The 16,429-nt window shown below is 52.2% G+C and overlaps 1 protein-coding gene and 1 long non-coding RNA gene across 3 annotated transcripts in view; one reads left to right on the top strand and one right to left on the bottom strand.

Annotated features, from left to right (window-relative positions):
• EGFR (epidermal growth factor receptor) overlaps positions 1 to 16,429 on the bottom strand; it is a 140,053-nt gene that overhangs the window by 104,583 nt on the left and 19,041 nt on the right. The gene's annotated exons all lie outside the window — the stretch shown is intronic.
• LOC119057340 (uncharacterized) lies at positions 11,196 to 13,498 on the top strand. The gene is made up of 4 exons (XR_008390885.1): positions 11,196 to 11,556; positions 11,966 to 12,104; positions 12,271 to 12,598; positions 13,157 to 13,498. It is a non-coding gene; the product is annotated as an uncharacterized LOC119057340 (long non-coding RNA).

Raw genomic sequence — 16,429 nt, 5'->3', positions numbered from 1 at the left:
AAAGGAGGTTTAAAAATTAAGGAAAAATTGGTTTTCCTTAGAAGTAAGGACAGTAGAATTCAAATGACAAAAATCTACTAAACTAGCCTTTGTTTCTCGTTTTGGATGTTTAACTCTACGAGGGCTGTGTGTGGAGGTGAAAGGAGTAGAAAAACAGGAAAATCCTGCAGCACCGGCAAAGAACCCTAAGAACAACTGCCCGAAGTTAGGTCTCTGTTTAGTTCAAGAAGAGCAATTGGAATTTACAACCCAGAACGAGAGGAGGATCAGCTCCCATCCTGACGGGCCCTGGTCTGACCCATCCTGGGCTCTGCTCTCTGATAACTCATCCTCGTGCATCGCTCTGTCCACTCGCTTTTCCCGGAGCTGCGGTCAGCACATCCGTCTGGGTGGGCACGAGCCTGGCTGAGGCTGCGTGGTCCAGCCCGCCCACCAGTCTGAGGACAGCCCCTGTGTGTGCCGGGGGCCAAGCATGCTGAGAGGGTCTCAAGGGAAGAGAATATTTTCTATAAGTGTAGGTTTAGCCTTCACTAAAAAAAACCCTCTTATTTTTTTGCTCATTTCTGTCCCCACACCTGGTCTTTTCATCTCCAACACACACGTTCAAGCCCTCCACAGCTGCCCCCTGCCCCCAGTCGCCCGGAGAATTCCAAACTGCCTCGGCACATGCGGCTGCATTTGAACTGAGGGACAAAACGAAGCAAAGGCCCAGGTCTTGATGACTTCAGCAGGGAAGAGGTTTCAAGCTGGATCAAGGAGGAAGCGAGGGGGAGAGAAAATTGGCCCAGGGTCGAAAAGGATGGAAAGGAGAGGAGGTGAATGGAGCCAGTCCTCCTTGTTTCTGGGCAGAGATGTTTCCATTCATCTTACTGCTGGAAACCCGATCCCGTCTGTTCTTTCCATTGGACCCCCGGCTAGGGATGGTGGAGGTGTGACGTGGGGCTTTGGAGCAAAGGACTCTGGCAGCTCCCAGTTTTGGGCTCGGGTTTGGGCTCTGTGAGTGTGGGGAAGTCACTCTGCCTCTCCGGTCCTCCTTCTCACGACGGTGAAAGAGCGAAAACCATGACGTCTCTCCAGCAGACTAATTTCAAATGAGGGCACGAGGGGTGTAAAGCCCAGTTCCTAGCACAGAAAAAGTCCCCACAATGTAGAGAGATTCTTCTCATCTGAGCCAGGAGGGCTCCACGAACTTTGTATTAAAAGCACACTTTCAAATTCAGAGCACAGTGATACATTATAAGGAGCTTCTCAAAGATGCCCTAAGTGAGATATTTCCAAAGAACTGGGGAGAAAGAAGGCAACTGGGAATTCAGAACAATATCCCCCCTACAACACGTCCGTGTAAAACAATGTGAACGCACAGTAATGCATGGCTGTCTGCCTGCCCGCCAGACACGCTCCAGGTGGCACACACAGAATGGAAAGGAGTACCGCCAAACTATCCTTAGAAGCTCGTGCTCAGTTTTCCATGCAAATGGGCAGTGATGATGGAGAAAACACATGTCCACTCAAGCAATAAGGCATCGAGCAACGATAATCCACAGTCACTTGTAAGTTGTATCCAGAACTATGATCTTAGCTTGAGGGTAGAGAAGGGGTCCTTGGGGCAGGGAGTCCTCCACTTTTCAGTTGCACCTTCCACCTCCTTGCATCCCCCTCCAACTATTATTCACACGCCTTTGAAGCCAGAGCGCAGATGCAAGAGACAGTGTGTCCAAGTGCCCAGCCATGTCTCTGAAGATGAATCTTAAATCAGAAATGGAGTTTCCTTCTCCTCCACGTCTTAGGAGCTGCCAGGGCTGGGGCTGGGACCAAGTTCTAGAACGGTCCCTCCCTCCCTCCCCACCCTCGCACCTCTGCTTCCAGCCTCCCAGCTCCCTTGCTCTGAAGCCCAGATTTTTGAGTTTTCGTTGGTTCCTTGGCCTATCTCCTCTCCTGGGTAATGGGGGTCACTTAGCATCCCCCCGCCCAGGTCTGTCCTCTCTCCTGGAACTGAGAGTAGAGTTTACAGTCCCTCCTCCCCCCCATCCTGGCCTAGAATGACAATGAGTACAGACTGGGCCCTGGATCTGCTGAGGGAGACTGTCCAAGCCACTCACCCCCAATAGCCGGACCCCATTAGTGACTTGGGTGTTTTCGATGCTTCAGTAGATTCCCTCCTCGGGGGGCCGCATAAAACGTGTCTGTCCTTATAAACTGCCTGGTCGGTTAAGGAGGTTAGATCATAGCTAGTCTACCTTTTCTCAGTCTCCTGGCTAAGTTCCATTTGTCTTGGTTCCAAAAATCCACATATGGAAAATGGAGTTTCACAGAGAGAGATGTTTATATTTACACAGTGATTTATATATGACATCCTTAGAGACCATTGTCCATGGGAGGGGAAGGTTTGTCTCTCATACAGTCGGGCTGGCTGAGGAAGTGCACATTCAGAGCAGTAAGGGAGAGCCGTGTTATAAAAGCAGAGCCGTGTGCCTCCTCGGCCTCTGTGGTTGGAAGTGTGCAGGGAAACAGGAGAGTTGTCCTGACAGAGACGCGGCTGAGGTTGTGTGTATCGGGTCTCATGGAAAGCAGCTGAAAAGAGTGGGAAGCAAAGCCAGCCCCACTTGGATGACTGCTTTCCTTTCTGTGGGTGGGCTGGTGTGCAAGGGGCCGCAGCCTCCCCAGGCCTGGGGCCTGGGAGACACACTGCACACGCCCCCTGCGCAAAAGGCAGAATCCCCATTCACACAAGAGGCCACCACCCCATGTGGCTGGCTCAAGGCAGCAAGCAAAATCCCCCAGATTCACTGGACATGATTCACGGAGTGGCACCTTGTTTTCTACTCAAACACAGCTGGCGGAAGGGTGGTCGCTGAGAGCCCCCTGCATGGGGCTTGGGCGATGGTGTGCACCTTGTTCCAACAGCACAAGGAGCCTCGCCCAAGCCCTAGTCCTCTTAGTGAGGGTGTCTCTGGAAGACAGACGTGTGGCTGCAGTTGACTCACAGTCCATTTGGCCTGTCCGTGCAGCACAGTTGAAAATGGCCATTTGCTGAGCTCCTATGCTACACCAACCAAGCAGACCCAGCATTTGCAAGGCTCACGTGGTCGCAGTTGGTAACTGGCAGAGCTGGGACTGAGCCCGGGCCTCCTGGCTGCAAAGCCCAGGCCTCTCTCTCCCTCTAGGACACGCAGCAGCCTGAGTTCCCAAATCCTACTTGTCTACTTTCCAGAGAGAACAGGCCCAGATAATCTTCCAGATTTTGGTGTCGACCCTCAACCAGCCTGCTGCCCCTAACCACTGAAGGCTCCCCAAACGGGGTGAGAAGTTATAAAGTGATTTTTGGAAAGAAGGCAAAATAGCGAGCAATAAGTACAGGGGGCTGTACTTATGAAAGGATATTTGTTAGAGTTTGGGTTCTAGAAGTAATCTGCTATTCTACAGACAAAGCGGGGTGGAAAAGATACTAAGAAAAGGTCAATTTACAAAGTGGATTTTCTTAAATCCACACCCAAAGATATGTTTATTGATTTTAGAGAGGAGAGGAGAGAGGGACATCAATGTGAGGGAGAAACCAATAGGTTGCCTCCCCTGTGCGTTCCAACTGGGGTCAGACCTGCAACCCTTCGGTGTTCAGGACGATGCTCCAACCGACTGAGCCACCCGGCCAGGGCTGCCAAGGCTGTTCTCTGCCGGCACTTACTACACTCTCCTTGCGGAATGTGGGGCCTTAGAAAGCAGCCTCCCTTGTGAAACTCATTCACTGTGAGACTGCAGTCCCTTCGTTTCTTGCATAACACCTCAAGGAAATCACCCAAAAGAGGAAAATGATTTTGGGTAGAACTACCAAAGCCCTCGTGGAAACCAAACTATCGGGGACCCATGCAAACTGGCCCAAGAGAACAGCCTCTGGACAAACCGGAGTCCGATGTTTTAAGGAAATAAAACCCTATGAATTTACATGACACTGTTGTGACAGGAAGTACGTCCAGCTCTCACCTGGAAAGGTGAGAAAACTCCAAAGAAGAGACGCGAATTAGAGTTACGTTTCTTTTGTGGTGTGGGGGGACCCCTGCCAGTCTCTGCCCAGGGTGCCGACAGCAGCCTGCGCTCCTGGGCCCAGGCCCAGCTGGGCCGGAGGTGAACACCGGCCTCTGTGTCTCCAGCCCCGCCTCCACTCCGACGTTATCTGGGTCAACTACATGTCCAGTGTCCACTCAGCACATCTCCGTGAGAACACAGTTTTCTCCCAGTGATGATGTAATGGATCAGCAATCTTGCAAAACTCTGATTATTCATGCATTCATGCAAATACTTATTTAACAAATGTGGACGGAGCACCTACGAGAAACTAAGTAGTTTCACATTATCACATTATGGTAAGCGTGCTGTAACACAGGGCATAGGAATAAACACTTTTAGGAGAAGGTCGGCGGTGGCCAGCAGTTCGAGGAAGGGAGGGATGAACAGGTGGAGCACAGGGGACTTTTAGGGCCCTGACACCATTTTGTGTGACACTGTAACAGGGGGACACATGACATTATTATGCATTTGTCAGAACCGATACAACACCAAGAGTGAGCCTTGGGCTTGACTTAGTAACAACTACCAATATGGGCTCATCAGTTGAGATAAAGGTGCCATGCTAAGGCAGGGTGTTAATGCAAGGGGGCCTGTTGGTACGGGAGCAAGGCAGAGGGGGGTACAGCAACTCTCTGTACCTTCTGCTCAGTCTTTCTGTGACCCAAAAAGTGCTCCGCCTGCCACGGAGGGGACAGACAAGATTAGTGAGGACTTGCTTTATGGTCTTTGTGGCTGGAAGACTTGGACCCCAGAATTTCAGAGTGACATTTAATCCTTTGTTCAATTCAGTCTCTTGCATTAGTGTTCACGGGACTCCCACATCCACCCACAAATCTGAACCCCCAGGAGGCCACACCAAGCCCAACAGAGAAACGAAGGGCAGACAAGCCCGTTCTTCCTGATTTCTTCAGCCCCGCCACCGCTGCCCACCTTATTCTTCCTGATTTTCATTTTTTGGCTAGAGCCCTTTGGGCACATATTTTTGAGCTGACTAAATCAATGTTTACCAAGTTAGATTCTTAACTGAGATGTTATGTTTAATATTCTGCTTTCCCGGGTTGGGTTAATAACAAAACCACCTTTTGCTTTTAAGCAACTTTGCTCATGTATTTTAAAACAAGACATTGGTTTAGTGAAGAGGACATCTCAGCTTCCAGGTCACGGATCTCTGCAGTGTTCATGAAGTAGGGTTCCCACGAAACACAGTCCCGAGGTGGGAGGACACCTCCTGGCCTCTCCGGGACGCCATCAGCCCTCCACGGCTACTGACCGAGTGGACTCCAGAGAGCAGACCTCAGGATCACCAACATTTCCAGCTCCACCCTCACCGGGCATCAGAAAATCAAATACAGAAGATGTTCCATTAAGTGACTTGACCCAACCACAGAGAAGGGCAGCATTTTGCACCCATGTGTCGGTGCCAAATGAAGTCCAATAAAATGCTAAAGTGTACCCACACCCACCGCACACGTACTCCTCTCAAACTTCAGTTCTGTGCTAACCCACACCCTTAGAGTTTTTGGTAGCGCCTGAGGAGGAGTAGGTGGTTTGTTTAACAGGGTTACAGAGAAGTGCGAGCCACAGACCTCAGTGTACATGAAAGGGCTGCTCTGAAATCCTGAGTTTTGTTCATTTGTGAGATGCTTGTAGTAAGAGCTGCTTCAGGGCCGGGAGCCCACCCTCCTAGCAAGCACCAGCAGCAACCCCTCCACAGAGAGACTGTGAACGGCCCATCCCGACTAAGCTCCAAGGCTTCCAGGGTGAGGCACTCTCGAACAGCTACTTCCATCTTAGGACTGTTCTGGCTGCTGCTGAAGTTCTCTCTTGGGTCACTCTGCAACTTGTCTCTCTCTAACTTCACGGCCCTTTTGTCTCAGTTCTGGACTCCGGAGACAGCAGAGTAAGTCGACCTTCCTTTTCCAGATGACAGCATCTCAGACACTTAAGCACAGTAGTCAGAGAGCCCCTCAGCCTGTCCACAGTGCTCAGCGCCCCCCACGCTTTCAACTGCTCTCTGCATGGATTCTGACCCTCTGCCCTCCTGGCCCCACGCCACTCCACACAGTCCAGCTCGCTGTGGTTCCTTTAAAATGTGCCCTGAATTACACACTCCAGGCCACATGCCTCCTGAGCAGCACGGGGCATGGCCAGATGACTACCTTCTGAATTCAGGACACTGTACTTTTATTAACGAACTCGGCCCTCCGTGTGACGCTGTTGTTGGCTCATATTGAACTTGTAGCCAACTGAAACACCCAAGTCTTTTTCACACTTATGCAATTTGTGCCTTTTCATCCCCTCAGTCACTCAACAAATATCGCCTTCAAGAAAATTGTTTCCACACCAAGAGCTGACGGTTTTCCATCCGAGGATCGGGCGACAGACCGACCGAGGGAACACGGACTTCTGACCTGCAGCTGAACCTGACATTAAAACTTTCCGTGCTGATTCAGAGAGTTGGCCAACGTGCCTGGCAGTTAGTTGTGGCAGGCACAACCACCGCGTGGAGTTCTGGCGGCAGGTGAAAGGGGAGCCGCAGCAGACGCGTGAGGTCAAGTTCCATTCTGGCCATCTCCCATGTTCAAAGCACTCTGTGCAGTGACAAGGCCGAGGGGGTTTTCTGCAAACGAGTTGGATCCTGACTATCACTGGTTTGAAAATTAGTGGAGATGGATTTTCAGGTCCAAAATGTGGATCTTAGGGATGATATAAAAGCTCTGGTCGCTGCTTCCCGACTATGACATCAAACAAGCCCTTTAATTTGCCAGGTGCCACCCTACATGTAAACATAGGATGATTTTATTTAAATGCTGAAAATACTCATGAGCTTCCCATAAAACTCTTAAACTGCCCAAATTGCTAGAGAATCACAAGACGCCTTTATTCGAGCTGCCCGGGCCTAGCTGGCTTCCCACGTTTTGTGAGTCACTTGTTGGTGGCCAAGGACCTCAGTCAGCTTTCGGGTTTGTTTCAGGGTGTTGGGGAGTAAACCCATCATGAAGGGCGAACACACACTCCGAGCGGAGGGGCCCAGCAGGGTACGGAAGAGGGCTCTGAGGCTCCCGGAAGCTGTCCGCCGTACACTCAGGTGTGCTGAGCACCGGGCTGAGCAAATGTGAGCTCACGAAGCTAAAGAAACTGCCTGTAAGTTGGTGGAAAACTAAGAGAAAATGCATGTAGCCAAGAGTTAAGCCCTCAAACCCAACTGAGTTCAAGAGGACGCTCTGTCTGTGGCAGTGACCTGGTGTCTGTCTCAGGTGGAGGGCGTGCAGGGGCGGGGACTGTGGGGAGGAGAGGAAAAGGCGAGACAGAGGAAGCTGGTGACTAGGCCGGGCATGTTGTGCAGTTAGGAGGGAAGTAACACGTGTACCGCTGTGCACACATTCTGTTACACACAACTACGGTTCCTGAATACTGCCCATGGGCTGCAGGAGTGGATGCCCACGTGCGCAGGTGTGCACTGACTTCAGATGTTTTGTTTTGAACTGCAGGTAAACAGGGCTACCTAAAAAAAAAAAATTCAGGAGCTGCTAATGTGACCAGATTGGCATTTTGAGACATTTTGGAGTGTTCCCATCTGCATATGGCCAACCGGAGAGCTGGTGATGGCACCCGTAAGCCCATCTCAGATGGTACAGAGCGGATTCTCGGGGAATGGGGCCAGGGTCAGGATGTTTCCCAGCTTCCTGGGCCATTTCCGAGATGGCTCTGGGGACACCGTGGGGGGGGATATCTAAGGCAGAGCAGGGAGAAGGAAGCAGTTACGACCATCCTCATGAACGACAGCGGGGGCAGCCCCGAGACGGCCACGCCGGGAATCCCCAGGACAGGGCTGGTGAAGTGGGGGGACCGGACGGGTGGGACAGCCCTGGGGTGTGTGAGAAGAGACTGATTCGTCAGAGTGAGGTGGCGGGAGGTGTATGTGGACAAGCTGATCTGGGCGTGTTACGGGGCTGCCGTTCAGTCTCCAAGAGGCTCGGAAACAAGGGTACAAGTGTGTGGCAGGGTGGGTGGCGGTACTCCCACCCGTGGGTCAGAGGAGGCCTTCACCAGGGACGGGGAGCAGAGCACCGAGGACCAGGACAGGGGAGGGCTGAGGATGGAGTGGGGAGGATCCTGGAGGGAAAACGGAAGGGCCGTCGCCACGAGGAAATACAAGGACCCGCAGCCAGGCTGTAAGGAGTGTCACTCTCAATGCCCTGGGCACCGACAGACACCGGGCTGCAGCCTGGCGTCTTCAGATGAAGTGTCCGCAGGTTTGGGACGACAGGCACCCTGCGTCTGTGTTGAACACTGAGCGTACTGTCGTCTGACCCACCTAGAGTGAGGCGGGAACCCTTCCCTCTCCCTGAGCCCCGGTCCCCACGGGGAAGCCAGGACCATGCATGTGGCACTAGAGGAGTGTCCTGTGTGGCTAAATGCAAGCCCTCTCTGTGCAGAGCCACGCCACTCCTGCTGGACAAACACGGCCCTTCCTCTGTCTTTAAAATGGTTCTCAGTCCTCCCGGGAGGCTTTCTATCCTGCACCCGCCAGAGGGAGGGCCACACAGGGGTAAATGCTGAGGAATCTGCTCAAGGTCATCTAAGGTTGAGCTGGGGGTGGAGCTAGCACGGCCAGGTCCTTGCTACTGGCCAGAGCCTGGATCCTTGGCCCAGGGGACCTGCGGCGCGCGGGTTGGGCGTCTGAGGGAGAGAAGTGTGCGGTGCCAGGTGTAACTGGCAACGTTCAGTGCTTCCAGAACAGGGGTGGGATGGGGTGAGGGGTCCAGGGTGGAGGAGGAACAGGACAGGTGGCCTGGAAGACGACCCTCCCTCGTCCCCAGCCGACAGCAGTCCCAGACACAGACTGCCCTGGGCAACCCAGAGGGAGGGAGCGAGCGAACCTGTCCTTTTGGCAACTTGGGGGGAAAGAAAGCTCTTTCTTAGAGACTGAGATCGGCGCAGTCCCTGGGGAATCTAGTTTGTCTGCTTCGGACAAAACCAGTTCATTGTGGCACAGATCAGTTAAGAGCAAAAAGAAAAAACAAAAAAGAGTATGAGTTCATGTGAATCACCTGAAGGGAACGGCCGGGAATCAAATGTCCTCCTCGGAAATGTGCCACCCCACTGAGGTTACCTGGGGCACCAGCTGGGCTGGGGACAGGAGTGGGCAAGCCCACCGGGCGGGGAGGTTGGAATTCTCGGACTCCCGTTCTGCCAGCCTTTGAATTTTAATTGTCACCTCTGCTTTCTGGCCCTGGTCAGCCAACAATTAATTACGTGAGCCACGTCCCTCCCAACCCGCCCAGGAACGGAGATGGCCGGCTGACAGTGCCGGTTCTAGATGGAAAGCCGTGTAAACTGAGCTCCCAGTGGACACGGGTGCTGTTCTGGCAGAAAACACGCTCTGCAGGGAGGCAGCTCCAGGGACGCTCAGGACTGAAAAACTTCAGACACGGCCACCAGACACCCCGTCGCAGAATGGTCTAGACAAGATGCCTCGGGCCAACCGAAGCCTGGGGTGTGCCGCGGCTGGGCCAGGCGCGGGCCTCTGGGGCCGAGACCACACTCTGGGCCCGCTGACAGCGACTTCGGCTGCGTGGTTGGTCTCGTTTCCAGAGACGCATCTCTCCCTCCCTGTGGTCACTTGAGAAGTGAATTCCTGCCGGACTCGGGCCGTGAAGTCTTATTTACTCCAACGCCGAGTTGTGCCATAGAGGCATGTCAGGGAACCACAGGGATTTTCCTTAAATAAGCAATATACTCATTAAACTGGTCATAATTAAAATGCTCTGCCCTGAAGAATGTGCACCCGGCCGCGTTTGCTCCCTCACCCGGGAAAGGCAGGTTCACTCTGGGAGGTAGAAAGCTGAAACCACAGCTTCCTCCTCGGACGTGTCTCCCTGGGGGGTTGGAGGGCACTGCTTTAGAGATGGGAGAGGGGAGCCCCCGAGGCTGGGAACCAGGTTTTCCCGCCTCGTCCTCTCTCCCTGCCACGACTTCCCTCTGTCCTGGAGATCTCGAGAGAGCTGGGCTGCTGGGGTGACCCAGAAACAAGAAGTCGGGAGGAGTCGAGAGCTCTCACCTGCCGTTTTCCAGAACAGCTCCCCCACTTCTGTCTGCTGCTCGACACAGCGCAGGCCACAGGCCCCAGCGTCCCCAAGGCAGCCGCTGACGCCCCACAGGCCTGCCTGTCCATAGGCCCTGTCTGCCAGGTGCTCCTGGGCCACTTACGGGGACTATCACATGCAGAAGCCAGGCTGGCACATCCCTGCTGCCAATGCACTTCTCTACCTGGCTGCCCCTTTCCTTCATCTCGGGGACCCACACACCTGAGTTCGACAATCGCCCTGAGGTTTCTGGGGACAGCGGCGTTCAGGTGGCTTTGAGTGGGACACACTAGTGTGGGGCAGGATGACTCTCACTCCCGTTATTACCCGGATGATGGATGGGTTCTGAAGGTACTGAAGGTCTGACGTCTGGACTGTGGACACTCCGAGTTTATCATTTTATACATTAGAATCCTGCCCGCTCCCGGCTGGCCTGCTCCTGACACCAGCCTGGCTGGACCCGGGGTTTGGCTCCTGCAGCCCCTGGAGGGTGATGCTGGGTGACTATGGGTGGGGACAGCAAGAGGCCTTGGTGGTTGCTGACGAGGGGAGGGTCTGAGGGAGGAAGAGGAGAGGAGAAAGTGAGGACCTGATGCTAAGGAATGCCCCACCCCATTGTGAAAAACTAATTAGGAAAGAGGCCGCGGATGCCCTTCTCTAGAGCTAGAGTTTAAATCTGATGCCGGCTCGAATCCGCAGGTGGGCCCGGGTCTAACCTCCCAGGGCGGGTGCTGCAGGAGGCCCCTGCAGCTGGGGTCTTCACGGAGCCACGATGCGATTTGGGTTATAAACCTGGGGCACAGCTTCCTCTGGGGATGTCAATGATCACCGTTCCGACGGCCAGTCTCTAAAGATCGTATCCTAACATGTAATGCGCATGGGACTCCTGCTTCTACTCATCTGAGTGTGAAAGGTCACATAATATCATACTAGGAAAACGCAATCACTTCATGCTGCTACAGCGTACTACCGAAAGTAAATACTGCTTCCACGTACTCCAAAGGGCTGAAAACACGTAACATTTGGACTTTGAGTTTTGGCCCTGTCGCTGCTGTCCCCGTGGGCTCCGTCAGTCTGCAGGGCAGCTGTCCCTTTAGAGAGAAGGAAGCTAGCCGCTCCTAGCAGTGGACACAGCAGTGTCCTTCAGCCTGGAGTCTCCTCTCCCCTCCTCTGGGAGCCACCCACAGACCGAGGTCCCAGATGTAGGCTGTGATCCCCACTCCGCACTGACTGCCCTGAGGTCACCTGACCGCGTCCCCTCGGGACACCGGTGCCCCGTTCTGTAAAGGCCGCGGGATGTCTGAACCAGCCCTGCCCACACGAATCACTCCCAGCTACTAAACATGTCTTCTGATGAAGAAAAGAACGTCAAACTGCCTTTCAGACTTCTTATTCTTGTCAAACCGTGAGTGTGAGTGTGTGTGTAACTGTTGGTACTTGTCGAATATCTCGTATCACGAACAAGACCACGCCTGTTTACTTTAAAACTCGTGGGGAGTGAAGTGGGTAAGTCTTAAGCACAACACACACTCAGAACAGGGTGTTTTTTTAAATGTTAAATATAGATGAAGTCTTGCGGAAAGGTGTGCTGGCTCGAATGGACGGGGTGAGCAAGTGGGAAAGGCGATGTGACCCCTGTGAAGTCTGAATGCAGAGAACGAAGCTAAGCTTTGGGTCCCGAGGACACAGCGGAGACCGCTCGCCCTGAACGGCCACGCGGTGTGCAGAGGGTCAGGCGTCTTCACAGATAAGGACCACAAAAGGCAACGTGTTTGGGGTTGATTTAAATGTGTGTTGCCCTCTATGTTTCCCAGACGCCCCTGCAGCAGCCCGAGGACAGCCGGCCTCGGCGAGTGCTGGCAGAAAAGATTTAACCGTGGCGGCTCCACGTCCAGGCGGCAGCTCCACGTCCAGGCGGCAGCGTCTGCTGTTGCGGTGTTTCTGCTTTGTGGTGTAAGTCCAACACCCAGCCCATCACGCGGCAGACGCCCCTTCCACTCGGGACAGTGGACAGTGTCCCCTCGGCGGGGCAGGCAGCCGGGGAGCCACTTGAGAAAGGGAACGGGGGAGCCTTGCGGGGCTGGGTGTGTGGTAGGCTCATCCTGTCATTTGGGTTAAGGGCCTGGATTTCCTTCAGTGACAGACGGTGCCTGCTGGATGTACAGCTTCTTCCTGAGACCCTCCGGCACTTTACACTGTTGGAATTCTTACTCATTCAAAAGAAGAAAGTTTGTTCTAGGCCATTTCGTTTGTCTTTCTGTGTGTCTGAATTCTGAGTCCGCTGCAACGGGGCTTTGCTCGACCGTGCTGGGGACAGAGCCACATAGTGACCGCAAACGCCTGCCCTGATCTGCAGGCTGCCACTCAGTGCCACCTGCATTCCTGGGCTGAGGAGTCTGACCCTGATCCCGCCCAAGGCCACACGTCCATGAGAAACGCAGCCCCAGGTGAGTCCCGTCTGTCCATAAACTACTCTACTGGCTCCACGAAAATCTGTGAACAAAAACACAAACAGACAAAACCACCGGAAAGGCAGCGTGGAAGGTTCTGCCATGGAACAAAGTTGGATTTTTGTATCTCCAAAGGTAAACGGCAGTCAGGGTCAAGGTCACCCAAAGGCCATGGGGCAGTGTTTACCTAAACTTTGCTGACTTCATCAGTGCTCACAACTCACATTCCATGCAGGGCCCTGACCAGCTCACACTGCTTGTCACCTACTAGCCACATGGTGCCCCAGTGTCAGGCGTGTGTCCCTCTTTATGATCTGAAAGCTGGAGACGAGCTAGGACGGCAGGAGCTAAATATTTTTGCTCATCATCCCTGTCAGCAAAAGATATGTTAAAGATGTCCCCTCAATAATTGATCCCTTACTTCATTATAATGCACACAGACAGTATACTGCTCCTCGATGGGATATTTTCCTAGCTAATGAGTATGTTAATACAGTTTTGAGTAACTATTTTCTAGCCATGTGGTCATATGTGCTTGGGTCATAAAACACACAGGTTTTGTCTTCGAACCCTTCTATCACCATGCAACTGTGTGTGTGTGCTGAGAACAGCTGAGGTCCGCTCTCTCGGCCAAGTCCGAGGATGCAGTACAGTCTCACTAACCACAGTCACGGAGCCGCCCACCAGATCACCAGAAATTATTCACCCTCTACCTGAGAGTCCACACCTTTGACCAACGTCTCCCACTTCCCTCGACCGCCCAGCTCCTGGCGACCACAACTCTACTATTTTTACAAGCTCAACCTTATTGTTGTTATTATTTTTTAAAGATTCTACACATAAATGAGATTATACAGTATTTATTATTCTCTGCCTGGTTTATTGCACTTTCGATAACATCCTCCAGGTCCATCCACATTGCCACAATGGCAGGAATTCCTTCTTTGTATAGCTGAACGATATTTCAATGTGTCACATTTTCTCTATCTAGTCATCTGTCTACCCCACTTAGGTTGTTTCTGTATCTGGGCTGTTGTGAATCCTGATGTAGTGGATGTGGGAGGCCGGGTTTCTCTTTGAGATACTGATTAATTCGGTTTGGATAAATACCCAGAAGTGGGACTACTGGATTATACGATGGTTTTATTTTTAATTTTTTGAGAAACTTTCACACTGTTTTCCGTAAAGGCTGCACCAATTCTCATTCCCACCAAGTACATAAGAGTTCTCTTTTGTCCACATCCTCGCCAACACTTCTCTTGCCCTTTTGAGGGCTGGTAGGTAGCCATTCTGACAGGTGTGAGGTGATACCTCATTGTGGTCCTAATTTGCATTTCCCTGATGTGGGCACCTTTTCCTTACCGGTTAACCATTTGTGTGTCTTCCCTGAAAAAAATATCTATTTGGATTCTTTGCCAGTGACTTAATTGAATTATTTGTTCTTTGTTTTTTGTTATTGAGTTGTATGATTCTTTATATATTTTGGCAATGACCCCTTTCTCACATATATGGCTGCACACAGATAAATTTGACGCCAATTTCAATTTTGTAAAAGCAGCCAGTCAAATCCAGTACAGAAATACATTTTTCATTTGAAAATCATTTTGGCTGAGTGCATTAGGTTTCTTTTCGAGCCTTTCTCACTAAGAAGTTTTTCTGCACAGGAACACGGCAGGAGGGCATAGCCCTGCATGCTGAAATCCGCCATGACCAGGTGTTCCAGGAGGTACCCCAAGGAGGTTCCCCAGAGCTGGCAGGCATACTGTGACTGCGGTGACGACCAAGCCAGGAGCTGGGACCACGGCCTTGCCAAGGCCCTTTCTGCAGCTGGGGGCTCAGAGCTGGTTTTCCCACTGAGTGGTGGCAGCCCCCGCCGGCCAGTGCAGTTGCTAAGAGGTCCCCCTCTCTTACGTGGCTGCATCACTGTGACCTCTCTGGAGGTCCGTCTCTGTGGACGGGCTCTATTGTGTTTGTACCTGTCATAAGACGTCTCAACTACTTGCAGGAAATAGACCAATTATAAGTAAGTACACACGCGAGGCAGACCCTGTGTCGTTCGGTCCTTCTTCTACTTACCCAAACAAGGCTTCCTTTCCCAGTGCCCTTCTACAAACCAAGAATAAGGACTGGCTAATAAGAGGGGACGCACTTGCCCAGCAGCCATTATTCCTCTTTCCCCTTCACTCTTGTAAGAGAAGCACACTTATCTACCATGTCCTCCAACAGACGTGTTCGGTATACAATACTGTCCCAACCCTTTTCAAAGGGACAGTTTCGGCTCGCTATCCCTAAAAACTAGTACTCTGGGGAGCGGATCATAGCCACTATTTGAGAGACTGTCCCTGCAACTGCCGCCCATGTGGAGTTCGGGGTCTTACAAACGTCCTTTGATGAAAGGGCTCTGCGGTCCGATAAACCTGAGTGGTTGTGGGTTGTCAGTATGAGTCGGGCCTGCTCGTAGTGGGAGTTTCCAGACACTTTGAGGGGGAATGTGCACAGGAAGTCATGTTGTGGATGCCGAGTTTTCAGAGCTTAATGGACCACAGAATGCTGTTTTATTTTGGAGAACATCTGTTACCACGAGCGTGTGTCTGGGGCACAGAGCTGGGAACCGCTGGTGGAAGACGCACTCGGCCAAGCGCTGCCCGTGACAACGGTGCTGAATGTTGGCCCCACGCCGCTGAGAAGCCACAGCAAGTGTGGGGACCGCTTCCCTGTGGCTCTCTGAGAGTGAGGAACCGGATCTCGCTCGATATACTGGAGGCAGATTTATGCGTCCATCGTTCCTCCCCTTGGCCAGAGGAGAAAGGCCCGAAAGCCGATTAAATCTGTGTTTGTCTAGATGCTTATTCTTTCAATCTATGAAAGCCAACTGTTCAGAGGAGGAAAGGGTTTGGGCCTGAGATGAGAGGGCTGGAAGGGAGGAGACTGGGAGATGCTTGGCAGTTTTCAGCAAACACGCAGCACATTTCTGGGCCCTCATGGTGCACATGTTCTGTGCGTGGTCCGTCCAGCCCTGGCGTGTGGACACGTGCGTCACCAAACATTTTCCAGAAGCCAGGCTGGTAAACAAGTAGGAAGAAAAAGCTAAAATTTAAATATTCAGGGTCTGGCACAAATAATATCCCTTTTATTACAAAGCTTTTTATTGCAGAATCATAAGCATGTGATTCTCCAACAGAACAACATTCCACTCAAGCTCACCCTACGGCATGTGAGGTACGATGTTCAAATTAAAACTAGAAATGACCGCACTCATGTTAGGACCTCACCAGATACACTCCAGCAGGCCTGACTTCTGCTGGGCCCTGCATATCATTCAATGCAATAGACTTTTCGTTTCAATGTGTGTAATTAATTGGAAAACACATTAAGATGATTTTTAACCTATTTTTCTTGTACCAAGTCTCCAAAAGTCCAGTGTGCATTTTAACACTCACAGCACACCTCGGTTTGGATGCACCACATTTCGAGGGCCTGCAGCCACCAAATGTGGCTCATGGTGACCACAGCGGATGGCCACGGTCTAGATGCAACACCTTCGATGACGACGATGTCAGGAGAAATAAAATCGTTCCTATTTATTGAGCACTTTCTACATGTCAGGCCACCTCCTTGAGTCCCCCCTATCGATCTACGCATGAGGTGGTCTTTGAGAGGGAGGAAACTGAGGCACCAGGAGGAGCCCCCGATACAGGGCACAGCCACTAAGGGTTGGTGCCAATGCTGGGGCTCTGCGGCGCCCCCTGGGAACACCGTCCGGAATCCTCCCTTGAGGCTGTTGTTCTTAGACCTGTAAGTAGATGGGGAAACTTGGGTCCTTTATAG

This window comes from Artibeus jamaicensis, unplaced genomic scaffold, assembly GCF_021234435.1.
Source record: "Artibeus jamaicensis isolate MK-2021 breed Jamaican fruit bat unplaced genomic scaffold, CSHL_Jam_final contig_1016, whole genome shotgun sequence".
Classification (NCBI taxonomy): Eukaryota; Metazoa; Chordata; class Mammalia; order Chiroptera; family Phyllostomidae; genus Artibeus; species Artibeus jamaicensis.
This window is presented reverse-complemented; position numbering and strand designations above follow the sequence as displayed.